Below are 26,610 nucleotides of genomic sequence, written 5' to 3' on the forward strand. Positions count from 1 at the left end.
ATTAGTGGGCTTTTCATTGGGCTGTATGTTATGTAGCTTGGTGGGGCTCCGTTAGCTTGTATCAAAGGGGACTGCAACCTGCATGGAGCAGTACAACACTGGGTTACAGGCTGTTTCAGCAAATTAACAACAAATCCTCCCGCCTGCCCGGCCACTTCCAGAACCAGCAGCCAATGCAAACCAACTAATTAAAAGATGAATGAAGAGGACAGCCTCCTAGCCTAGCGGTTTGTGTTGACGGTTTGTGAATAGTAAGTACATTTACATTTTAGTCATTTAGCAGACGCTCTTATCCAGAGCGACTTACAGTAGAGTGCATACATTTTATTACATTTTACATACTGAGACAAGGATATCCCTACCGGCCAAAACCTCCCTAACCCGGACAACGCTATGCCAATTGTGCGTCGCCCCACGGACCTCCCGGTTGCGGCCGGCTGCGAGAGAGCCTGGGCGCGAACCCAGCCCAGCCTGGGCGCGAACCCAGAGACTCTGGTGGCGCAGCTAGCACTGCGATGCAGTGCCCTAGACCACTGCGCCACCCGGGAGTGGCGCAGTCGTCTAGGTAAGTGACATTGGAGGGGGAGTAAGTAAGTAAGTGACATTGGAGGGGGACATGTGTTTTGTTCAGTTGAGCCTCGTCTGTTGACCATCACCTCACACAGTATAGATTTGACTTGAAGATGTCGTACAGGGCAGAGGGGATACCCAAACATGATCTAGTGTTGGGGAGTGGAAACAGAAAGGGGTTACACTGTTGTCCCATGGAAGAAGAACTGAGGGCCCTCCCCTTCCCCCATCAATCACCAGCAGTCCAGCTCTCCTCCCAGAGAGCATCATGGGAGTATGGAGCTCAGACTCTAGGATTAGTCAAGGATCCGTTTTGAGATGCAGATATTGTTCTGTTACCCAGACCCCCCCCCCCCCCCCTGTAATTTTTTGTACAAGAACTCCCCCAACCCTATCCTCCATTAGGCTTCAGTCTCTATGCGCCCGCTCCACCACTTCATTATAGAAAGAGAGGGCTACAGTACCAAAAATTGATATTTTGTATTTCATCAAACTTTTGTTATTGTTTGTGGTGGTTATATTTCTTCTTTTCTATTCGTTGAGGATAACTAGGTCAAGACAAATCTGCAGCTGCTCCTACTGTCTGACTGTCTGTGGCTCGTTGCTCTGCGGTCGGTCTGACAGTAACATGGAACCGCCACAGGGCTGTTTGAATATGCCCCTGGCCATTCCCTCTCACGCTGTTTAAATTACTTAAGTGGGTGGTAGTGCCACGGGTTCCCCTGGTCTACTCAAAACTGCACATGCTTCTGGCCTTGTACTGCAATAGTGTGAAATTGCTGTGCAGTATTTTGTTATTCTGAAATAAGTGAAGTTGCAATGAATTTGAATTTTGTTTCACCTGAATAACTTTCTCTCTGTAATAATCAAAGGGGAAATAAGCTTGCTCCTTCTTGGCAAACTGCATGTATCTTATTCTGATCGTGGTTCATGAGAAAAAGAGTGTGTGTGTGTGTGTGTGTGTGTGTGTGTGTGTTTGTGCGTGCGTGCGTGTGCGTGTGCGTGTGCGTGTGCGTGTGTGTGTGTGTGTGTGTGTGTGCGTGCGTGCGTCTCACCTGCCTGTCATTTTGACTGACAGAACAGAGGAAAACATGTGCAGAAGTCTAGCAGCTGGATTTGCACCTGCAGGCTCCAACACTCACAGCTCCGCGTTTCTGTCCCTCAATGCTTCCACAAGTTAACACCCAATAGAGTTATTCAATAGTGGGTACCATTTATAACAGTATTTTTCTATTGTTAGCACATCATTTGCGACCTACATTTATAGATTACCATCAACACAAATAGTGGGATAAAACCAATGAGAAAACAACATCATTTCACTATTACATTGACTCCAGTCCTCGTTGTGCTGCAGGATTCTAGCCTGTTCATACTCCACTTAGTAACCTCACTATTTGCTCTTACAACACTGTCATTTACAGATACTCGTCCAATTTGATTGGCTATAATTCTTCATGAAACAATTAAATGTCTCCGCATGATGGTCAAGTTGGGTTGCATAGGGCTCCAGCTGCACCCACTGTGGCAAAGCAAGGCCTGAGCAAATTTCATTGAAAGACTTTTTCTAATTTCTTCCATTTACTGGATACTTAAGACACTGAAGTAACTGTTCGGCTCCGAGCATGTAAAAGAACCCGTTATCAAAGCATTAAGATATGATTCAACTGACATTTTCTTAAAAGCCCCAAAAAGTGGGAGAAAATAAAAGAAGCTCTCTGAAAGGGAAAAACGACATACTTCAGATGTCATCAGTACATCCTGCTGTTTGAAGCAGCTTATTACAGGGCGAGCTAAGAAGACAAGTCCGCTGGTGTAGCTACAGATCAGAGGAATGCAAGTCAAATGCACCTGCTAGATCTCACTATCGGCCTCCGTGTGTCAGTCAGTCAGCGTTCGCTGAGGCCCTGTCTGTCGGTGCAGGGGACAACAACCTGCAGGGGACAACAACCCTTTACTTGGCTGTCTCTCATCGTCTATATGGACACGATAAAGCCTAAGAAATAGTCTTGTTGTTGTGCTTGTGAATGGAAAAGTTGTTTGACTGTCCTTCCTGTTGAATTTGACATACTAAGTGGACACTTGAAGAGGCATTTCCCTCTGTGTCTGTGACCAACCAGGTCATGAGCTTTGATGCTCTCAGGTTTCAATAGGACTTTTGTATTTCTAATTGAGTGTTGAACTCTTGCTATGTACTATTACAGTCATTGACTTCATGTCACCTCAAATCAACCTTTCTGAGCATGGGCTTCTGAAAGAATAAAGGTCATCAACTCAGAGGAAGTTGGCCAAAGTAGTTTGATGTGTTCCTCATCTAGAAGTCAGCGAGGGGAAACCTGGCTAAATTACATTTTGATTTATTTATCTGGTCGTCGTGAGGCGGACTGCCATAACGCAATGAGAAAACAAGCTATAGGTTGTCAAAAGATCTGAACTGCGATAAGACCAAGACATTTTGATGAATAGTCTGATCAAGCTGGAGACTGTTCTCTTTTTATCCCCGTCTTGCTCTCTCCCTTTCTCTCTACCTCTCTCACTCTCCCTCTATCCATCTGTCCCCCCCTTTCTCACTCCTCTTTCCCCCATGACCCCTCTCTCTCTTTCTCACCCTCCCCCCCTTCTCTTCCTCTCTATCTGGCCTGTAAGTAAGCGTTACCACACTACTGGGAGCCTCTCGTCAGGAGTCTTGTGTGGGGCTGTATCATCATCCCAGTCAGAGGAGGGGTGAACTAGGAGGGATCAGCATATCATCGTCCCAGTCAGAGGAGGGGTGAACTAGGGGGGAGCAGCATATCATCGTCCCAGTCAGAGGAGGGGGGAACTAGGGGGGAGCAGCATATCATCCCAGTCAGAGGAGGGGTGAACTAGGGGGGAGCAGCATATCATCGTCCCAGTCAGAGGAGGGGGGAACTAGGGGGGAGCAGCATATCATTGTTCCAGTTAGAGGAGGGGGAAACTAGGGGGGAGCAGCATATCATTGTCCCAGTTAGAGGAGGGGGAAACTAGGGGGGAGCAGCATATCATTGTCCCAGTTAGAGGAGGGGGAAACTAGGGGGGAGTAGCATATCATTGTCCCAGTCAGAGGAGGGGATAACTAGGGGAGCAGCATATCCTTGTCCCAGTCAGAGGAGAGGAAACTAGGGGGGAGCAGCATATCATTGTGCCAGTCAGAAGAGGGGATAACTAGGGGGGAGCAGCATAACATTGTCCCAGTCAGAGGAGGGGGTAACTAGGGGGGAGCAGCATATCATTGTCCCAGTCAGAGGAGGGGGAAACTAGGGGGGAGCAGCATATCATTGTCCCAGTCTGAGGAGGGGATAACTAGGGGGGAGCAGCATATCATTGCCCCAGTCAGAGGAGGGGGGAACTAGGGGGGAGCAGCATATCATCATCCCAGTCAGAGGAGGGGTAAACTAGGGGGGAGCAGCATATCATCGTCCCAGTCAGAGGAGGGGGGAACTAGGGGGGAGCAGCATATCATCGTCCCAGTCAGAGGAGGGGGGATCTAGGGGGGAGCAGCATATCATTGTTCCAGTTAGAGGAGGGGGAAACTAGGGGGGAGCAGCATATCATCGTCCCAGTCAGAGGAGGGGGAAACTAGGGGGGAGCAGCATATCATTGTCCCAGTCAGAGGAGGGGGAAACTAGGAAGGAGCAGCATAACATTGTCCCAGTCAGAGGAGGGGGTAACTAGGGGGGAGCAGCATATCATTATCCCAGTCAGAGGAGGGGGGAACTAGGGGGGAGCAGCATATCATTGTTTCAGTTAGAGGAGGGGGAAACTAGAGGGGAGCAGCATATCATCGTCCCAGTCAGAGGAGGGGGAAACTAGGGGGGAGCAGCATATCATTGTCCCAGTCAGAGGAGGGGGAAACTAGGAAGGAGCAGCATAACATTGTCCCAGTCAGAGGAGGGGGTAACTAGGGGGGAGCAGCATATCATTATCCCAGTCAGAGGAGGGGGACACTAGGGGGGAGCAGCATATCATCGTCCCAGTCAGAGGAGGGGGGAACTAGGGGGGAGCAGCATATCATTGTCCCAGTCAGAGGAGGGGGGAACTAGGGGGGAGTAGCATATCATTGTCCCAGTCAGAGGAGGGGATAACTAGGAAGGAGCAGCATAACATTGTCCCAGTCAGAGGAGGGGATAACTAGGGGAGCAGCATATCCTTGTCCCAGTCAGAGGAGGGGATAACTAGGGGGGAGCAGCATATCATTGTCCCAGTTAGAGGAGGGGGAAACTAGGGGGGAGCAGCATAACATTGTCCCAGTCAGAGGAGGGGATAACTAGGGGAGCAGCATATCCTTGTCCCAGTTAGAGGAGAGGAAACTAGGGGGGAGCAGCATATCATTGTGCCAGTCATAGGAGGGGATAACTAGGAGGGAGCAGCATATCATTGTCCCAGTTAGAGGAGGGGAAAACTAGGGGGGAGCAGCATAACATCGTCCCAGTCAGAGGAGGGGGAAACTAGGGGGGAGCAGCATATCATTGTCCCAGTCAGGGAAGGGGGAAACTAGGGAGGAGCAGCATATCATTGTCCCAGTTAGAGTAGGGGGAAACTAGGGGGGAGCAGCTTCATATCATTGTCCCAGTTAGAGGAGGGGGAAACTAGGGGGGAGCAGCATATCATTGTCCCAGTTAGAGGAGGGGGAAACTAGGGGGGAGTAGCATATCATTGTCCCAGTCAGAGGAGGGGATAACTAGGGGAGCAGCATATCCTTGTCCCAGTCAGAGGAGAGGAAACTAGGGGGGAGCAGCATATCATTGTGCCAGTCAGAAGAGGGGATAACTAGGGGGGAGCAGCATAACATTGTCCCAGTCAGAGGAGGGGGTAACTAGGGGGGAGCAGCATATCATTGTCCCAGTCAGAGGAGGGGGAAACTAGGGGGGAGCAGCATATCATTGTCCCAGTCTGAGGAGGGGATAACTAGGGGGGAGCAGCATATCATTGCCCCAGTCAGAGGAGGGGGGAACTAGGGGGGAGCAGCATATCATCATCCCAGTCAGAGGAGGGGTAAACTAGGGGGGAGCAGCATATCATCGTCCCAGTCAGAGGAGGGGGGAACTAGGGGGGAGCAGCATATCATCGTCCCAGTCAGAGGAGGGGGGAACTAGGGGGGAGCAGCATATCATTGTTCCAGTTAGAGGAGGGGGAAACTAGGGGGGAGCAGCATATCATCGTCCCAGTCAGAGGAGGGGGAAACTAGGGGGGAGCAGCATATCATTGTCCCAGTCAGAGGAGGGGGAAACTAGGAAGGAGCAGCATAACATTGTCCCAGTCAGAGGAGGGGGTAACTAGGGGGGAGCAGCATATCATTATCCCAGTCAGAGGAGGGGGGAACTAGGGGGGAGCAGCATATCATTGTTTCAGTTAGAGGAGGGGGAAACTAGGGGGGAGCAGCATATCATCGTCCCAGTCAGAGGAGGGGGAAACTAGGGGGGAGCAGCATATCATTGTCCCAGTCAGAGGAGGGGGAAACTAGGAAGGAGCAGCATAACATTGTCCCAGTCAGAGGAGGGGGTAACTAGGGGGGAGCAGCATATCATTATCCCAGTCAGAGGAGGGGGACACTAGGGGGGAGCAGCATATCATCGTCCCAGTCAGAGGAGGGGGGAACTAGGGGGGAGCAGCATATCATTGTCCCAGTCAGAGGAGGGGGGAACTAGGGGGGAGTAGCATATCATTGTCCCAGTCAGAGGAGGGGATAACTAGGAAGGAGCAGCATAACATTGTCCCAGTCAGAGGAGGGGATAACTAGGGGAGCAGCATATCCTTGTCCCAGTCAGAGGAGGGGATAACTAGGGGGGAGCAGCATATCATTGTCCCAGTTAGAGGAGGGGGAAACTAGGGGGGAGCAGCATAACATTGTCCCAGTCAGAGGAGGGGATAACTAGGGGAGCAGCATATCCTTGTCCCAGTTAGAGGAGAGGAAACTAGGGGGGAGCAGCATATCATTGTGCCAGTCAGAGGAGGGGATAACTAGGAGGGAGCAGCATATCATTGTCCCAGTTAGAGGAGGGGAAAACTAGGGGGGAGCAGCATAACATCGTCCCAGTCAGAGGAGGGGGAAACTAGGGGGGAGCAGCATATCATTGTCCCAGTCAGGGAAGGGGGAAACTAGGGAGGAGCAGCATATCATTGTCCCAGTTAGAGTAGGGGGAAACTAGGGGGGAGCAGCTTCATATCATTGTCCCAGTCAGGGGAGGGGGTAACTAGGGAGGAGCAGCATATCATTGTCCCAGTCAGAGGAGGGGGAAACTAGGGAGGAGCAGCATATCATTGTCCCAGTCAGAGGAGGGGGAAACTAGGAAGGAGCAGCATAACATTGTCCCAGTCAGAGGAGGGGGTAACTAGGGGGGAGCAGCATATCATTATCCCAGTCAGAGGAGGGGGGAACTAGGGGGGAGCAGCATATCATTGTTTCAGTTAGAGGAGGGGGAAACTAGGGGGGAGCAGCATATCATCGTCCCAGTCAGAGGAGGGGGAAACTAGGGGGGAGCAGCATATCATTGTCCCAGTCAGAGGAGGGGGAAACTAGGAAGGAGCAGCATAACATTGTCCCAGTCAGAGGAGGGGGTAACTAGGGGGGAGCAGCATATCATTATCCCAGTCAGAGGAGGGGATAACTAGGGGAGCAGCATATCCTTGTCCCAGTCAGAGGAGGGGATAACTAGGAAGGAGCAGCATAACATTGTCCCAGTCAGAGGAGGGGATAACTAGGGGAGCAGCATATCCTTGTCCCAGTCAGAGGAGGGGATAACTAGGGGGGAGCAGCATATCATTGTCCCAGTTAGAGGAGGGGGAAACTAGGGGGGAGCAGCATAACATTGTCCCAGTCAGAGGAGGGGATAACTAGGGGAGCAGCATATCCTTGTCCCAGTTAGAGGAGAGGAAACTAGGGGGGAGCAGCATATCATTGTGCCAGTCAGAGGAGGGGATAACTAGGAGGGAGCAGCATATCATTGTCCCAGTTAGAGGAGGGGATAACTAGGGGGGAGCAGCATAACATCGTCCCAGTCAGAGGAGGGGGAAACTAGGGGGGAGCAGCATATCATTGTCCCAGTCAGGGAAGGGGGAAACTAGGGAGGAGCAGCATATCATTGTCCCAGTTAGAGGAGGGGGAAACTAGGGGGGAGCAGCATCATATCATTGTCCCAGTCAGGGGAGGGGGTAACTAGGGAGGAGCAGCATATCATTGTCCCAGTCAGAGGAGGGGGAAACTAGGGAGGAGCAGCATATCATTGTCCCAGTCAGAGGAGGGGGAAACTAGGAAGGAGCAGCATATCATTGTCCCAGTCAGAGGAGGGGGTAACTAGGGAGGAGCAGCATATCATTGTCCCAGTCAGAGGAGGGGGAAACTAGGGAGGAGCAGCATATCATTGTCCCAGTCAGAGGAGGGGGAAACTAGGAAGGAGCAGCATAACATTGTCCCAGTCAGAGGAGGGGGTAACTAGGGGGGAGCAGCATATCATTATCCCAGTCAGAGGAGGGGGGAACTAGGGGGGAGCAGCATATCATTGTTTCAGTTAGAGGAGGGGGAAACTAGGGGGGAGCAGCATATCATCGTCCCAGTCAGAGGAGGGGGAAACTAGGGGGGAGCAGCATATCATTGTCCCAGTCAGAGGAGGGGGAAACTAGGAAGGAGCAGCATAACATTGTCCCAGTCAGAGGAGGGGGTAACTAGGGGGGAGCAGCATATCATTATCCCAGTCAGAGGAGGGGATAACTAGGGGAGCAGCATATCCTTGTCCCAGTCAGAGGAGGGGGGAACTAGGGGGGAGCAGCATATCATTGTCCCAGTCAGAGGAGGGGGGAACTAGGGGGGAGTAGCATATCATTGTCCCAGTCAGAGGAGGGGATAACTAGGAAGGAGCAGCATAACATTGTCCCAGTCAGAGGAGGGGATAACTAGGGGAGCAGCATATCCTTGTCCCAGTCAGAGGAGGGGAAACTAGGGGGGAGCAGCATATCATTGTGCCAGTCAGAGGAGGGGATAACTAGGAGGGAGCAGCATATCATTGTCCCAGTTAGAGGAGGGGATAACTAGGGGGGAGCAGCATAACATCGTCCCAGTCAGAGGAGGGGGAAACTAGGGGGGAGCAGCATATCATTGTCCCAGTCAGGGAAGGGGGAAACTAGGGAGGAGCAGCATATCATTGTCCCAGTTAGAGGAGGGGGAAACTAGGGGGGAGCAGCATAACATTGTCCCAGTCAGAGGAGGGGATAACTAGGGGAGCAGCATATCCTTGTCCCAGTTAGAGGAGAGGAAACTAGGGGGGAGCAGCATATCATTGTGCCAGTCAGAGGAGGGGATAACTAGGAGGGAGCAGCATATCATTGTCCCAGTTAGAGGAGGGGATAACTAGGGGGGAGCAGCATAACATCGTCCCAGTCAGAGGAGGGGGAAACTAGGGGGGAGCAGCATATCATTGTCCCAGTCAGGGAAGGGGGAAACTAGGGAGGAGCAGCATATCATTGTCCCAGTTAGAGGAGGGGGAAACTAGGGGGGAGCAGCATCATATCATTGTCCCAGTCAGGGGAGGGGGTAACTAGGGAGGAGCAGCATATCATTGTCCCAGTCAGAGGAGGGGGAAACTAGGGAGGAGCAGCATATCATTGTCACAGTCAGAGGAGGGGGAAACTAGGGGGGAGCAGCATATCATTGTCCCAGTCAGAGGAGGGGGAAACTAGGGAGGAAAAGCATATCATTGTCCCAGTCAGAGGAGGGGGAAACTAGGGGGGAGCAGCATCAAATGACTAATCAAAAAGAATCAGTGAGCAACAAAAACATGAAACAAAACACCCCCCCCTCGCCAGCCACCATACCACCCCAAAGATTCTTCCATTCCATCAACTGTGAATCAGGGGGGTAGAAATTAGAAATGTGCGTGGCAGAGATGTGGTACAATGCAGAGTTGTTGCTGGTTTCCACCGCTTCACTCCACACTCTCCTGCTGAGTTAATACATCTGACCCCTGCTTAATTAAAATAACAGACTATCCTCCACTGAGAGAAAAGAGACAATTTGAGAATTATTTCAACTAATCGCTAATTAACATTCTGGAAAACAACAAGAAACCCATCATGAAAGATATATCTATTTTTAGTTATGCAAAGAGGGAGGGCGAGAGGGAGGAACCGTCAGAGAGTTATTCTGGCTAACCTAATAATGAACAAATACACTGTAAAACTCACGAAGGAAAGATCTGTTCTTGCTCTTGTGATGAGATGTTATCAAACACGTAGGAAAGAGCTAGTAATGGGTTCTAAACCAACTGACAATCATAAGGAACTAATTTAGTAGTATGCATAGGAGCTAGAAGCAGAGCTGCCATGTCTGTCGACGCCATTTTACAAACATATTACTTAAATATAGTTTAACATTCAACAGTATTCCATCATGAAACATGATCCTCTGTAAGGTTTATAGGTAATTATTGTTGTCACCATGTTCATTATAATGTTACTATTCTTGAGAAAACAACTGTAGGTGAATTGAGAGGGAGAGAACAATGGTCTTGAATTGTTGTTGTTATTTTCTGCCATCTTGAATGCTGGCTGTCGCTGCCATGAGGGCTGTAATACGCCAGTGTTCATGGCGCGTTAAGAGGATATCATTATCGTGTGTTTTAGGGAGTAAGCCGCAGATTTGGTTAAATATAGTCGTTTTTTTTGTTTCCTCTTCTTTTCATTGGTGTGTTTAAGCTGGGTCAAGCTGAAACCTCCCATGACAGTTCTTTCACATCAAGCCGCCAAAGCGCCTCCTCTTGCCACAAACACAGCCAATATCGATGCTATGCTCGAAAACTGATTGAAAAGAGACTTACATGTTTCAAAGCATGCTGGGAATTGGGGGCCAGGCGACAACACAAAGTATTAAAGCTTAGATAGTCACCAGTATGCTATAAAAAGACAGCATATGCCCACTTTGTACAGACTGACTGGTAGCCTACACACAAACCACTACATGTCAACTTTAATTCCAAACAACACATCCAGAAAGTATTTACAGGAAAATATACTGACACTATAGTCCAGGGATCATTTTTATCTTCTGTCCTGTGCTATAGCAAAATAACAACAGACAGATCTCCATATTCATGCACTAATGAAAGAAATGCTAAATAAATGAAGCTCCAAAATTGTCATAATTAAACTATTTAACTGTATCACAATAAAAAAAAACACAGTCTCTCAGCTGCACTGAATTACACTGTAAATGTGGAGTGTGTGATGGAATGCAGTCTTCAACACCTCTCTTTACAACACACCCTCTAATGTTTCTAAATCCTGTATCTACATTCCCTCTTCACCGGTAAGAAAAAAGTGCCTTACAGTGCTCTCTGGAAATTAGGGAAGAGAGCATTGCATCCACTTGTTATGTGGAAAGTCATGTGATGTACTTGTTGAGATGCTGTGATTGTAGAGGGCTGCCTTTTCACAACAGGACAGGGAGGACAGGGAGGACAGAAGGACAGAAGGACAGAAGGACAGAAGGACAGGGAAAAGCCAAAAGAAAGGACAGTAAGTGGAGATCTGTTTTTTAACACCAGAAGGTGTACATATGAATAATTGTGAATAGCTAACTATTTAGTAACTAACACACCCAAATAACTATAACAGAAGTATATTTAAGACGGCGATTTATAATATGTTTTTTTAAGTTACCTATATTTCATGTGATATATCTAAATCTCCAGATATTCTAATTGTCATTCCAAAACACTTCTCTTTTCAGTCAGAGTATCTCCGAGGGAATCTGTGGTGCAGAGTGTATTAGTAGAGCAGTGCAGTAATACGATAGCATACTTATTCATCACATCATATCCATCTGTGCAGATCTTCAGTAATGATCAACTAAAAGGAGCAGGGAATTATCATTGGGGGGTTTTTTCCACTAAGAGGGTGTGAAAGGATTCAAGTAAATTCCTGAAATGCCTGAAAATGTGTAAACATTGGTAAACAAAAGTATTACAATTTGGCAGAAGTCATTGAATTCTTAATAAAAAATGACTGTGCTGTTGGAGATTTGGATATGACTGAGCACTATACCTCAATACAAACTATGTCAACAAAACACAAGAGTAAATTAAATAATTTTAATGCTGTAAGTGGGTAGTCATTGTTGGACAACTTTAACTTGTTTTTCCTTGACATATACATTGAGTGTACAATACATTAGGAACACCTTTTGCCCTCAGAACAGCCTCAATTTGTCGGGGCATGGACTCTACAAGGTGTTGAAAGCGTTCCACAGGGATGCTGACCCATGTTGACTCCAAAGCTTCCCACAGTTACGTCAAGTTGTCTGGATGTCTTTTGGGTGGTGGACCATTCTTGATACACACGAGAAACTGTTGAGCGTGAAAAACGCAGCAGCATTGCAGTTCTTGACACACTCAAACCGTTGCGCTTGGCACCTACTACCATACCCAGTTCGAAGAAACTTAAATATTTTGTCTTGCTCATTCCCCCTCTGAATGACACAAATACACAATCCATGTCTCGGATGTCTCAAGGCTTAAAAATCCTTCTTTAACTTGTCTTCTACACTAATTGAAGTGGATTTAACAAGTGACATCAATAAGGGATAGGAGCTTTCACCTGGTCAGTCTATGTCATGGAAAGAGCACGTGTTCCTAATGTCTTGTACACTCGGTGTATATAGAATCAATATGTTGGCAATTCAAATTTGTGGAAATTTTATTCTGAAGTATTTAATACTACATGGACTAAATCAAATAGAGTGCTCTGCTCAGCACTACCAATCCTTTGTGAATATTTTCCTGGAGAGAACACAAACCCTGTGACATTTAGAGGAAACATGAGCTCATGTTTCATACCTCACGGAGAAAGCAGATTAAATATTATGTCAACTTAAAGGCACTGGGAAATGTCCTCTTTGATTTCCACATGATAAAAATGTAAAAATCACAATTTCTTTTTAAAACAGGGTGTTATTGCTCTTGACACTGTCTGGTTGAGAAGTCCATCGACCTTTACATAATCCTTCCTTTGGTTGCCCATCAATGTAAAGACAAGTAGACATGCATCTGTAACTGCAGGTGTCATAAAGGTCCCCATATATCTTACATCAGCCTATATATATGTAAACTAACTCAATAAGGACGCTAGGACTGCAAATTGTGTGGAAATTCAAGTTGTGACAGGGGACAAACCAGTTGAAATGTTACTCAATGGTGCCATCTAGTGGTTGGAAAACACCCTGTCAGGCGACGAAGATCCAGACCCTCTTGTAACATAGAAGTTTGAACAACAATAATCGGTTATATTTGCTGCATTAATTTGATTGCTTTGTCTACGGATTCATCTGCCTTGCAATTATAAGTGTAGCATTAAAACACTAATTAATTAACTCAATTGTGGGTAGATTGATTAATTCTAAATAAACATGAGATTGCTGCAGCAAACGAGCTCTGCAGCAGCGTGGAGACATCTGGGACTGAGAGGAGAAGACATTTTGATTATCTTCAGACACGTGTAGTTGCAAATCTTTTAATTAACATGAGTAGATAGTGAGGTTGTTGAACATCTACAGTAGCTGTCTGTTATGTGTTCTCATATTTGGTCACTTTATCAATGAGAAATGAGGCAGTGGATTTAAAATGGAATGGTACTAGTAAAGGGGATCGATCTATACTGGGGCATATCCATCATCACCTTTCAAGATTATTTTTGTTTTGAATGGGGCCTGTATAAAATTCAGCTACCAAAAAATATAATGAATTTAAGATCAAACAAAGCAGATGGTCACATAAATCATCTTTTCACATGTTGGAATGTTGCCCTTATTACAGAACAATGAATCACATGATGTTTTGGAATAGTTTGGCCATTCTGCTCTTGTTCAAGTAAGACTATCAAGAAATGTGTTGAAATTTAATTGGTTTGAAAACTCAACAATTATTATAAAAATAGGGTGGTTAATAAGGTTATATTCAAGCTAAAGAAAACATATCAAGCTACAATATCATGCTTTAATCCTTGACTTCTACCTACAGTACAGTGCAGTATCACATGCATCATTTCTCATGCCACAGAGTAGGCTAACTAAACATGGTTCAGAACAGGGGTTCAGTGAAGGGGTTTGAACACTCTGTATCAATACAATCCAAGCCCTGGAATAGAGAGTGCAGTCAGTCAAAAAGCTCTCCTGTCTGAGGCTCTGTCAGCATCTGCACATACAGAAAAGCCTCATCAGAGAGATACTGCTAAAGTGCATGTAATACTTTAGAGATTTAATGCAGGTTTTAATTGGATAGAGGCCCATTATTTTTCAATACAGAAGGGGCAGTGAGGCACATAAAGCTCTTGAATATTTTTGCAAATCGTGTTCAACAGCATAATGATTAACCATGGCACTAAATTTGCCTCACAAAATGAAAAGCAAACTTCATGCAAGGCGTAATTTAATTGTTTCCCTTCACATTTTCTGCCTCTCCATTGTTGGAAGCTTAACATTTTTAGAGTCTGCTGAACAGCTGCCTGCCTTGTGATGCTTGAGCTGCAACAATGTGATTGACAAATGTTTTGAAGTACTGTTGTCGCAGTGTTTTCACCTCCATACAGTCCCAGGGAATATTACATCATTTCCTGCTCAATTTGATGCCTTATGGAATTTTTCCCACTTAGTTCTATTGATTACAGATCATCTAGAGATAATTGATAGATCATTATGTATGGAGGACTGATCATTTGACATCTCTATTTCAGTATCTGAGATTGTGTGTGTCCAAGGGTATGAGAGAAATAAGGAATAACTTTTTAAAATCCAGTTCAGTTTTTATTATTATTATATTTCAAAGAAATTAAATATTATTTCAATATAACCAACACAATATAGAGATATTTATTTACTCTAGTCTAGGTATTACGTTTACTCAGGTTAAGATAATTCAACATAAATAGGACCATCATGTAATTAAAATGTGGAATCATTTGAAACATTTGTCGGTTTGTTTACGGTAGTTCATGTTTCCAGGATTATGAAAGAATGAGTCAAATTTATAGGAGTATTTTCAATGTCTTTTCAATCTGAAGAGAACACTGCCATCTGGGCAACAATTAGTGGAAATGCAATCTACAGTACCAGTCTGGGTCTATGGATGTCTGTGTTTCCTTAACACTTCTGAAACCTTATGGGACAAAGAACATATAACAAAAGATGAATCAGATTGAGCATGCACATATGGGGGTCCTCTTAGCTTTCCCCTTAATGTGCATTCTTTCAAAATACTTTTTTGTAGACATCTGTAAGCATAAAAAAGATGCTAAAGAAGAATAAAAGACAAATCAGTACCAGGAAGAAGCAGGAGCTATACCTTTATTAGAGGCACACAGAGGTAATGAAGGGGATCAACAGGATTTGGAAATAGTTGAAAGCATTTTCTGTTTTGCCAGAACATTTTTAATTGAAATGGGAAAAATGTAACTATTATACCAGTAAATAATAAGTATTACAGAGATTGGAAAAATTAGGACATTCTGAGCTAAAACCAAAAACAATCAAATCACTTTGAAGGACAATGGCCATTTTGGCACTTTTTAATTGATATCACCCTATGTTCGGTTTAGTGTTCCCAGGATATATATATTTTTTTACAGTTACACCTGACCTGTGTAGTACAGGGAACAACAACAAGGCTCAACGGCAGCTTTCTAAATCCACCCTGAATCGTAACTTTCTTCATGCCGCATCGAGAGTTTCTGTTAGTAACAAGATGCCACTGCTGCCTCATTGGTTTGTCTCCTACTGATTAGGGCTCTCATCTTATGTAAATCCTCTTAAGTCACATGCTATTGTTTATTGCAGTACTGTGAAGGTTAGGTGTTTCCTAAGCCCTGTGCGCTGCCTTATCTCCCTACCACATGCATCTTTGTCTCTCCAATGTCTCTGTTTTTTATTCTATTTTTAATAAACTAATGGATGAAAAAAGTTGTGGGAACTGAACTGATGTGATGTTCTTGTTGACAACCAATCCACTGCACTGAAATGCTAATCTCTCCCAATGGCTAACAACAAAAACAGTTCAGGAGACAAAGAGATGTGATGTGTTGAGTGCTCCAGGAATATCACAATGTTATCTGAAAGTCTGTGGTTTTAGTTTACCTACTGAATGCATCCTCAGAAATACACGTTGGTCAGCTTCTAGTGGCCAGAGAATGGGCTATAGAGAAAACGTAACATTTTTAAAGCAAGTTTTCTGTCATTCTTAACATTATGCCACGGGGTAGAGAGACATTTTTGCCATTTTAAAGCTAATTTCCTGAAATTCTACACATTTTGCCATAACTTATGTTAATATAATATCTGAGTGAGAGTAACTATCAAAAATGTGGTCCCTCTGGAGATCAGGGTACCATCGTGCCTGGTTGGTAATTCAGCCATGATTACTGCAAGTTTAGATAGCTGCTGGGTAGGTTAATTTAACAATCTAAAACATGTTAGCTGACGTGCTAATTGAGTGACAATCAGTGACTGACGTAAGAGGAAAACTGCTGATGCACAACCACATTTCCACCTTGTGTATTCTACTATTCTAACTCTCAACAGTAAGTTGAGACCCAGCTGAGTCCCTAGCAGCCGGCCGGGGGCCCTAGGCAACTCCCTATGCCGCTTAAGCCCAGGGCTGGCTCTGGCTGTAACCTCAGACTAACCTCATGTTCTGGGAATGTTGGAAAGCAAGAAATCAGCAATCCATCAATTTGCCTATTTGTGGGAAGGGCCGCCTGCCCTTCCCACCCTTCCCACAGGCCTATTGTTGAATAATTGTTGAATTTGCACATGCTTGTCATCTGTGATCTGGATAAATTGAGTGATTTTCTTTTCCTTGGGGACCAGACTGCAAGTCAAGTTTGCTAAATAGTGTTAAATTTAGGCTTCTTCCCAGGAATGTCTTTTTCCTCTTTCTCTTTTTGTGAGAGGTGTGTCTACTTATGAAATATTTGTTTGTTGTGTGTCCCATATCTAACTGACATTATAGGCCTATGTCCAGTGTGTCCTATATCTAACTGACATTATAGGCCTGTGTCCAGTGTGTCCCATATCTAACTGACATTATAGGCCTATGTCCAGTGTGTCCAATATCTAACTGACATTATAGGCCTATGCCCAGTGTGTCCCATATCTAACTGACATTATAGGCCTATGTCCAGTGTGTCCCATATCTAACTGACATTATAGGCCTACGTCCAGTGTGTCCCATATCTAACTGACATTATAGGCCTATGTCCAGTGTGTCCCATATCTAACTGACATTATAGGCCTATGTCCAGTGTGTCCCATATCTAACTGACATTATATGCCTATGTCCAGTGTGTCCCATATCTAACTGACATTATAGGCCTATGTCCAGTGTGTCCCATATCTAACTGACATTATTGGCCTATGTCCAGTGTGTCCCATATCTAACTGACATTATAGGCCTATGCCCAGTGTGTCCCATATCTAACTGACATTATAGGCCTACGTCCAGTGTGTCCCATATCTAACTGACATTATAGGCCTACGTCCAGTGCTTCTAAAAGAGAAAGAAACAATGTTAAACCAAAGCAGGATTCTTATTAAAGCAGAGAAAATTGTGAACGAGGATTGCTCCATTATCAGCGATGTCTAATAATGTAGCAAAGAAGGAAGAAGGACAAATTAAAGCGGTCAGATTAAACCTCCAAATCCCGGCTGGAGATACCGTTATAGATGCCACCGATGAACTGGTGATACTGGGTGGAATCGATACCCACATGGAGTTGGTATTTATGGGCACCAAAGCAGTAGATGATTTCCGTATTGGAACTAAGGTGAGAATACTTTTGTGTTGCACTGTGTGTAGGCTCTGGGTTAATTGAGTTTGCCCGATTTCCCTGCATCAGGAATATTCAAAAGTAAAATCTGACAAAAGTAATTACAGCGCCTTCAGAAAGTATCCATACCCCTTGACTTACTCTACATTTTGTTGCCTGAATTCAAAATCTATTACATTGATTTCTTTCTCTCCCATCTATACACAATAACTCATAATGACAAAGTGAAAAGATGTTCACAAATAAATGTACATAAGTATGCACACCCCTGAGTCAATACTTTGTGGAAGAACCTTTGGCAGTGCTTACAGCTGTGACTCTTTCTGGGTAAGTCCTAAAGAGCTTTCCACACCTGGATTGTGCAATATTTGCACATTAGTCTTTTCAAAATTCTTCAAGCTCTGTCAAATTGGTTGATAATCATTGCTGGACAACCATTATTAGGTATTGATATAGATTTTCAAGTAGATTTAACTGCAACTCGGTCACTCAGGAATGGTCACTGACTTCTTGGTAAGCAACTCCGGTATAGATTTGGCCTTGTGTTTTAGGTTATTGTCCTGCTGAAAGGTGAATTCATCTCCCAGTGTCTGGTAGAAATCAGACTGAACCAGGTTTTCCTCTAGGATCTTGCCTATGCCTAGCTCCATTCAGTTTGTTCTTTATCCTGAAAAACTCCCTAGTTCTTAATGATTACAAGCATACTCATAATATGATGCAGCCATCACTATGCTTGAAAATATGGAGAGTGGTACTCAGTAATGTGTTGTATTGGATTTGCTCCAAACATAACACTGTGTTCAGGACAAAAAAGTGAATTGCTTTGCCACAAGTTTAACAGTATTACTTTAGTGCCTTGTTTCAAACAGGATGCATGTTTTGGAATAATTTTATCCTTCATAAGCTTCCTTATTTTCACTCTGTCAATTAGGCTAGTATTGTGGAGTAACTACAATGTTGTTGATCCATCCTCAGTTTTCTTCTATCACAGCCTTTAAACTCTAACTCATAGTGAAATCCCTGAGCGGTTTCCTTCCTCTCTGGCAACTGAGTTAGGAAGGATGCTTGTATATTTGTAGTGACTGGGTGTATTGATACACCATCCAAAGTGTAATTAATAACTTTTCCATGCTCAAAGGGATATTCAGTGTCTGCATTTTTCTTACACATCTACCGATGCAAGGCATTGGAAAACCACCCAATTCTTTGTGGTTGAATCTGTGTTTGAAATTCACTGCTCGACTGAGGAACCTTACAGATAATGAATTGTGTGGGGTACAGAGATGAGGTAGTCATTAAAAAATCATGTTAAACACTACTATTGCACACAGAGTGAGTCCATGCACATTTTTAAGCACATTTTTACTCCTGAACTTATTTAGGCTTGGCCTAACAAGACATTTCAGCTATTCATTTTTAATTAATATGTAAACATTTACAAAAATATATTTCCACTTTTACATTATGGTGTTTTGTGCGTAGGCCAGTGACAAAAAATCTAATTGTCATCCATTTTAAATTCAGGCTGTAACACAACAAAATGTGGGTGTGAATACTTTCTGAAGGCACTGTCCCGTGGTCCCGTATGGCTCAGTTGGTAGAGCATGGCGCTTGCAACGCCAGGGTTGTGGGTTCATTTCCCACGGGGGGACCAGGGTTCAATTCCCACAGGGGGACCAGGATGAATATGTATGAACTTTCCAATTTGTAAGTTGCTCTGGATAAGAGCGTCTGCTAAATGACTTAAATGTAAAATGTATTGTATGTCTTTTCTGTATTACAGGTGGGCTACATAAAACCCCATTTAATGAAGTTCAAAACATACTGTACCTTTACATAATTAAAAACATGTAATCAGTAGGCTATTTAACAAAACAAGCATTATAAGGTGCAGTAGATGCTGCAGATATGCAAGTAAACTTCTTTGAATCTTGTGATATTAATCTGGAATTAAGGAATGTTCCCATTTTTCAGAGCTGAAAGTACAGTAGAAGTTTAGCCTACCACTTCCCTGTACAGTGCACTTCACTATAATATTTCATTCAGAGGTGTGATCAACCACCCCCATCATCAACATCATCCTTACACTACAGTGTTACTCTGAGAAAGTGTGTAACCAATTTAAGTCCAGGCTAAAATTAAAAAAAATTATCTACCGTATATTTTCTTTAGTGTTTATTACTACCGTCATCAACTTGTAAATGATTTTTAACCACTTTAAAATGGACAAACATCAATCATTTCAAAGCTCGCTACATCATTTTAAAGCCCATTTCATAGAGTGTTACAAACTGGACTATATTTAGTAACTTACACTACATGACCAAAAGGATGCGGACTCCTGCTCGTCAAACATCTCATTCCAAAATCATGAGCATGAATATGGAGTTGGTCCCTCCTTTGTTGCTATAACAACATCCACTCTTCTGGGAAGGCTTTCCACTTGATGTTGGAATATTGCTGCGGGGACATCCTTCCATTCAGCCACAAGAGCATTAGTGAGGTCGGGCACTGATGTTGGGCGATTAGGCCTGGCTTGCAGTCGGTGTTCCAACACCCAAAGGTGTTCGATGAGGTTAAGGTCAGGGCTCTGTGCAGGCCAGTCAAGTTAATCCACACCGATCTCGAAAAAACATTTCCGTATGGACCTCGCTTTATGCACAGGGGCATTGTCATGCTGAAACATGAAAGGGCCTTCCAAAACTGTTGCAACAAAGTTCGTAGCACAGAATCGTTAAAACTCGTTTTTCAACCACTCCACAAATTTCTTTAAAATTTTGTTAACAAACTATAGTTTTGGCAAGTCGGTTAGGACCTCTACATTGTGCATGACACAAGTAATTTTTCCAATAATTGTTACAGACGGCCTCCCGGATGGTGCAGTGGTCTAAGGCACTGCATCGCAGTGAGATTCTGGGTTCGAGTCCAGGCTCTGTCGCAGCCGGCCGTGACCGGGAGGCCCATGGGGCGGCGCACAATTGGCCCAGCGTCGTCCGGGTTAGGGAGGGTTTGGCCGGCAGGGATATCCTTGTCTCATCGCGCACTATCGACTCCTGTGGCGGGGCGGGCGCAGTGCACGCTGACCAGGTCGCTAGGTGTACGGTGTTTCCTCCGACACATTGGTGTGGCTGACTTCCGGGTTGGATGTGCATTGTGTCAAGAAGCAGTGCGGCTAGGTTGGGTTGTGTTTCGGAGGACGCATGGCTCCTGACCTTTGCCTCTCCGAGTCCGTACGGGAGTTGCAGCAATGAGACAAGACTGTAACTACTACCAATTGGATACCATGAAATTGGGGAGAAAAAGGGGTAAAAAAATATATATATACAGTATATATATTTTTTTAATGTTTACAGACAGATTATTTTACAATTTTATAATTCACTGTATCACAATTCCAGTGGGTCAGAGGTTTACATACACTAAGTTGACTGTGCCTTTAGACAGCTTGGAAAATTCAAGAAGCTTCTGATAGGCTAATTGACATCATTTGAGTCAACTGGAGGTGTACCTGTGGATGTATTTCAAGGCCTACATTCAAACTCAGTCCCTCTTTGCTTGACATCATGGGAAAATCAAAAGAAATCAGACAAGACCTCAGAAAAAATATTGTAGACCTCCACAAGTCTGGTTCATCCTTGGGAGCAATTTCCAAAAGCCTGAAGGTACCACGTTCATCTGTACAAACAATAGTACGCAAGTATATACACCATGGGACCACGCTGCCGTCATACCGCTCAGGAAGGAGACGCGTTCTGTCTCCTAGAGATGAACGTACTTTGGTGCGAAAAGTGCAAATCAATCCCAGAACAACAGCAAAGGACCTTGTGAAGATGCTGGAAGAAACAGGTACAAAAGTATCCACAGTAAAACGAGTCCTATATCGACATAACCTGAAAGGCCGCTCAGCAAGGAAGAAGCCACTGCTCCAAAACCGCCATAAAAAAGCCAGACTACGGTTTGCAACTGTGCATGGGAACAAAGATCGTACTTTTTGGAGAAATGTCCTCTGGTCTGATGAAACAAAAATAGAACTGTTTGGCCATAATGACCGTCGTTATGTTTGGAGGAAAAAGGGGGAGGCTTGCAAACCAAAGAACACTATCCCAACCGTGACTATCCCATCAAAGTTTCTTCAAGTACAGTCGCAAAAACCATCAAGCGCCATGACGAAACTGGCTTTCATGAGGACCACCACAGGACAAGAAGATCCAGAGTTTCCTCTGCTGCAGAGATTAAGTTCATTAGAGTTAACTGCACCTCAGATTGCAGCCAAAATAAATGATTCACAGAGTTCAAATAACAGACACATCTCAACATCAACTGTTCAGACGAGACTGTGTGAATCAAGCCTTCATTGTTGAATTGCTGCAAAGAAACCACTACTAAAGGACACCAACAAGAAGAAGAGACTTGCTTGAGCCAAGAAACACAAGCAATGGACTACATTAGACCAGTGGAAATCTGTCCTTTAGTCTGATGAGTCCTGATGAAATTTGAGATTTGTTGTTCCAACCGCCGTGTTTTTATGAGACGCAGAGTAGGTGAACAGATGATCTCCACATGTGTGGTTCCCACCGTGAAGCATGGAGAAAGAGGTGTTATGGTGTGGGGGTGCTTTGCTGGTGACACTGTCAGTGATTTATTTAGAATTCAAGGCACACTTAACCAGCATGGCTACCACAGAATTCTGCAGCGATACGCCATCCCATCTGGTTTGCAGTTTGTGGCACTATCATTTGTTTTTCAACAGGACAATGACCCAAAACACACCTCCAGGCTGTGTAAGCGCTATTTGACCAAGAAGGAGAGTGATGGAGTGCCGCATCAGATGACCTGGCCTCCACAATTACCTGACTTCAATCAAATCGAGATGGTTTGGGATGAGTTGGACCGCAGAGTGAAGGAAAAGCAGCCAACAGGTGCTCAGCATATGTGGGAACACCTTCAAGACTGTTGGAAAAGCATTCCAGGTGAAGCTAGTTGAGAGAATGCCAAGAGTGTGAAAAGCTGTCATCAAGGTAAAGGGTGACTACTATGAAGAATCTAAAATCTAAAATATAATTTGATTTGTTCAACACGTTTTTGATTACTACAGGATATGCTATTTAATAGTTTTGATGTATACAATGTAGAAAATAGTAAAAATAAAGAAAAACCCTTGAATGAGTAGGTGTGTACAAACTTTTGACTGGTACTGTATATATAGGGGATGCTGGCCTTCTAGGCAGAGTTACTCTGTCCAGTGTCTATGTTCTTTTTCCCATCTTAATCTTTCCTTTTTATTGGCCAGTCTGAGATATGGCTTTTTCTTTGCAGCTCTGCCTACAAGGACAGCATCCCGGAGTCGCCTCTTCACTGTTGACGTTGAGACTGGTGTTCTGCGGTTACTATTTAATGAAGCTGCCAATTGAGGACTTGTGAGGTGTCTGTTTCTCAAACTAAACACTCTAATGTACTTGTCCTCTTGCACAGTTGTGCACCGGGACTCCTCTTTCTATTCTGGTTAGGGCCAGTTTGCGCTGTTCTGTAAAGGGAGTAGTACACAGCGTTGTACCAGATCTTCAGTTTCTTGGCAATTTCTCGCATGGAATAGCCTTCATTTCTCAGAACAAGAATAGACTGACGAGTTTCAGAAGAAAGGTCATTGTTTCTGGCCTGTAATCGAACCCACAAGTGCTGATGCTCCAGATACTCAACTAGTCTAAAGAAGGCCAGTTTTATTGCTTCTTAATTAATCAGCACAACAGTTTTCAGCTGTGCTAACCTAATTGAAAAATGTTTTCTAATGATCAATTAGCCTTTTTAAATGATAAACTTGGATTAGCTAACACAACGTGCCATTGGAACACAGGAGTGATGGTTGCCGATAATGGGCCTCTGTACGCCTATGTAGATATTCCATAAAAGAATCTGCAGTTTCCAGCTACAATAGTAATTTACAACATTAACAATGTCTAACTGCATTTTTGATCAATTTGATGTTATTTTAATGGACCAAAAATGTTATTTTCTTTCAAAAACAAGGACATTTCTAAGTGATCCCAAACTTTTGAACGGTATTGCATATATAGATTTTAAAAACAACATTTACCCATTTTTATCCCCAATTTCGTGGTATCCAATTGGTAGTTACAGTCTTGTCCCATCGTTGCAACTCCCCTACGGACTCGGGAGAGGCGAAGGTCGAGAACCATGCGTCCTCCAAAACACGACCCTGCCATGCCGCACTGCTTCCTGACACACTGCTCGCTTAACTCGGAAGCCAGCCGCACCAGTGTGTCAGAGGAAACACCATCCAGTTGGCAACCGTAGGCAGCTTGCAGCCGCCCAGCCTGCCACAAGGAGTCGCTAGTGCGCGATGGGACAAGGAAATCCCGGCCGGCCAAACCATCCCTTAACCCGACCGACGCTGGGCCAATTGTGCGCTCGGGTCTGTAGGGACGTCTCAAGCACTGCAATGCAGTGCCTTAGACCGCTGCGACACTCAGGAGGCCAGCAGGGCAGGCATTTTATGAACGGACTTTTTGGAAAGGTGGCATGTTATGACTGTGCCACGTTGAAAGTCACTGAGCTCTTCAGTAAGAACATTATACTGCCAAAGTTTGTCTATGGAGATTGCTCGATTTTATACACCTGTCAGCAATGGGTGTGGTTGAAATAGCCGAATCCACTAATTCGAAGGGGTGCCCACATACTTTTGTATATATAGTGTACTTTGAAGAGGTAGTGATTGGGTCTAAATAGGTGTTTGGCGTTTGGTACTCTAAATTCAGTGTACTTGTTTTTAACTGCCATTTTCCGAAAGTCAGACTTTTCCCACATGCCAACTCAGAAGCATCTGCATTTACCAAATTTTGTGTGGTTATCCATATATATATATATATATATATATATATATATATATATATATATATATATATATATATATATATATATATATATCCATATATATGTAGGCAATTGTTTATTATTATAGATAACTTTTCTTTGAAAAAATGCACCAAACATGCATTTAGTATTGTACAGATAGAAAGATTTAAAAAGTATTTATCCACAATCTGCTCTGAGCAAGTCCAGTCCTGGAGCAACTTAACAAAATGAAACCAAAATGTTTAGGCTGACTTCATCCAGCTGACTTCACCCTATCCAAGCCATGCAAAACTAACCCTATCCAAGCCATGCAAAACTAACCCTATCCAAGCCATGCAAAACTAACCCTATCCAAGCCATGCTAAACTAACCCTGTCCAAGCCATGCAAAACTAACACTCTCCACGCCATGCAAAACTAACACTCTCCACGCCATGCAAAACTAACCCTATCCAAGCCATGCAAAACTAACCCTATCCAAGCCATGCAAAACTAACCCTATCCAAGCCATGCAAAACTAACCCTATCCAAGCCATGCAAAACTAACCCTATCCAAGCCATGCAAAACTAACCCTATCCAAGCCATGCAAAACTAACCCTATCCAAGCCATGTAAAACTAACCCTATCCAAGCCATGCAAAACTAACTCTATCCAAGCCATGTAAAACTAACTCTATCCAAGCCATGTAAAACTAACTCTATCCAAGCCATGTAAAACTAACCCTATCCAAGCCATGCAAAACTAACCCTATCCAAGCCATGCAAAACTAACCCTATCCAAACCATGTAAAACTAACCCTATCCAAGCCATGTAAAACTAACCCTATCCAGGCCATGTAAAACTAACCCTATCCAAACCATATAAAACTAACCCTATCCAAGCCATGCAAAACTAACCCTATCCAAGCCATGTAAAACTAACTCTATCCAAGCCATGTAAAACTAACTCTATCCAAGCCATGTAAAACTAACCATATCCAAGCCATGCAAAACTAACCCTATCCAAGCCATGCAAAACTAACCCTATCCAAACCATGTAAAACTAACCCTATCCAAGCCATGTAAAACTAACCCTATCCAGGCCATGTAAAACTAACCCTATCCAAACCATATAAAACTAACCCTATCCAAGCCATGCAAAACTAACCCTATCCAAACCATATAAAACTAACCCTATCCAAACCATGCAAAACTAACCCTATCCAAACCATGCAAAACTAACCATATCCAAACCATGTAAAACTAACCCTATCCAAGCCATGCAAAACTAACCCTATCCAAGCCATGCAAAACTAACCCTATCCAAACCATGTAAAACTAACCCTATCCAAGCCATGCAAAACTAACCCTATCCAAGCCATGTAAAACTAACCCTATCCAGGCCATGTAAAACTAACCCTATCCAAACCATATAAAACTAACCCTATCCAAGCCATGTAAAACTAACCCTATCCAAACCATGTAAAACTAACCCTATCCAAGCCAAGCCTAGATTATGAAGTTCTACTCTTGGTGAAGTAAGATTTGACAGTGGTTATGAAATACAGTGTGTGAAATACCTAATGTGGGCTACAGTTTGTGTTTCTAAGGTACTGGTAAGAAATGTTCCCTTTGGGATTAATGAAATACGTATATTTCCATCTATCTATGCAGCACAGTATGTGCTTGAACTAGTTGACATTGAAGACACTCTGCCATGTTTTCAATCTTCATAGATGTGGATCGCTATTGATGTCTATTTGTGCTGTCTTTGAGACTCTTTACCCATGTTGGTAAATAAGGAACCCACACATTGATTCTATTGCAGCACCAACATAACTATGGGATGTCCAATCAAATAATGTCTGACAGTAACATATCACACGTGAGGATGTTATTACTATACATGCTAGTACTACAAAACCCACAGCAAACAGTCACACAGTCTTCTTCATCTTTATCTATCCTGTTCTCTCCATTCATCTCATGTACCTTATCATGTGTGTCATCAAGGTGCTTCCTAGAACACAGCTAACATACTCTTATCATCAGCAGTCATTTGGTCATGTCTTTCATATGAGTATAAGAGTACGATTTACGTGTCATGGCCTACATAAAGGCACATGAACAGTAGCTCATCTCATTCCTTCATATGAGGTACAGGAACCAAACCAAATGTGTTTTGCACTGTCATGTTTTTCAATCTCATGACACTGGAATTACAGTTCATAGCTTTTATGTTGACTATTTTTTAATTCATAATTTTACCCCTCTGTCATTCATTCTTTCTCGCATTTGAAAATGAAGTTATGTTGCTGAGAACGTTTTTAATGTTGCTGCAATGTGGAAGCAAAGAGCACAATACATTATT

The 26,610-nt window shown here is 43.9% G+C and overlaps 1 pseudogene; it reads left to right on the forward strand.

Moving 5' to 3' along the window:
• The window catches only part of LOC129858590 (dihydropyrimidinase-like), a 96,247-nt pseudogene that overhangs the window by 65,227 nt on the left and 4,410 nt on the right, over window positions 1-26,610 (forward strand).

Source organism: Salvelinus fontinalis, chromosome 6, assembly GCF_029448725.1.
Source record: "Salvelinus fontinalis isolate EN_2023a chromosome 6, ASM2944872v1, whole genome shotgun sequence".
NCBI lineage: Eukaryota > Metazoa > Chordata > Actinopteri > Salmoniformes > Salmonidae > Salvelinus > Salvelinus fontinalis.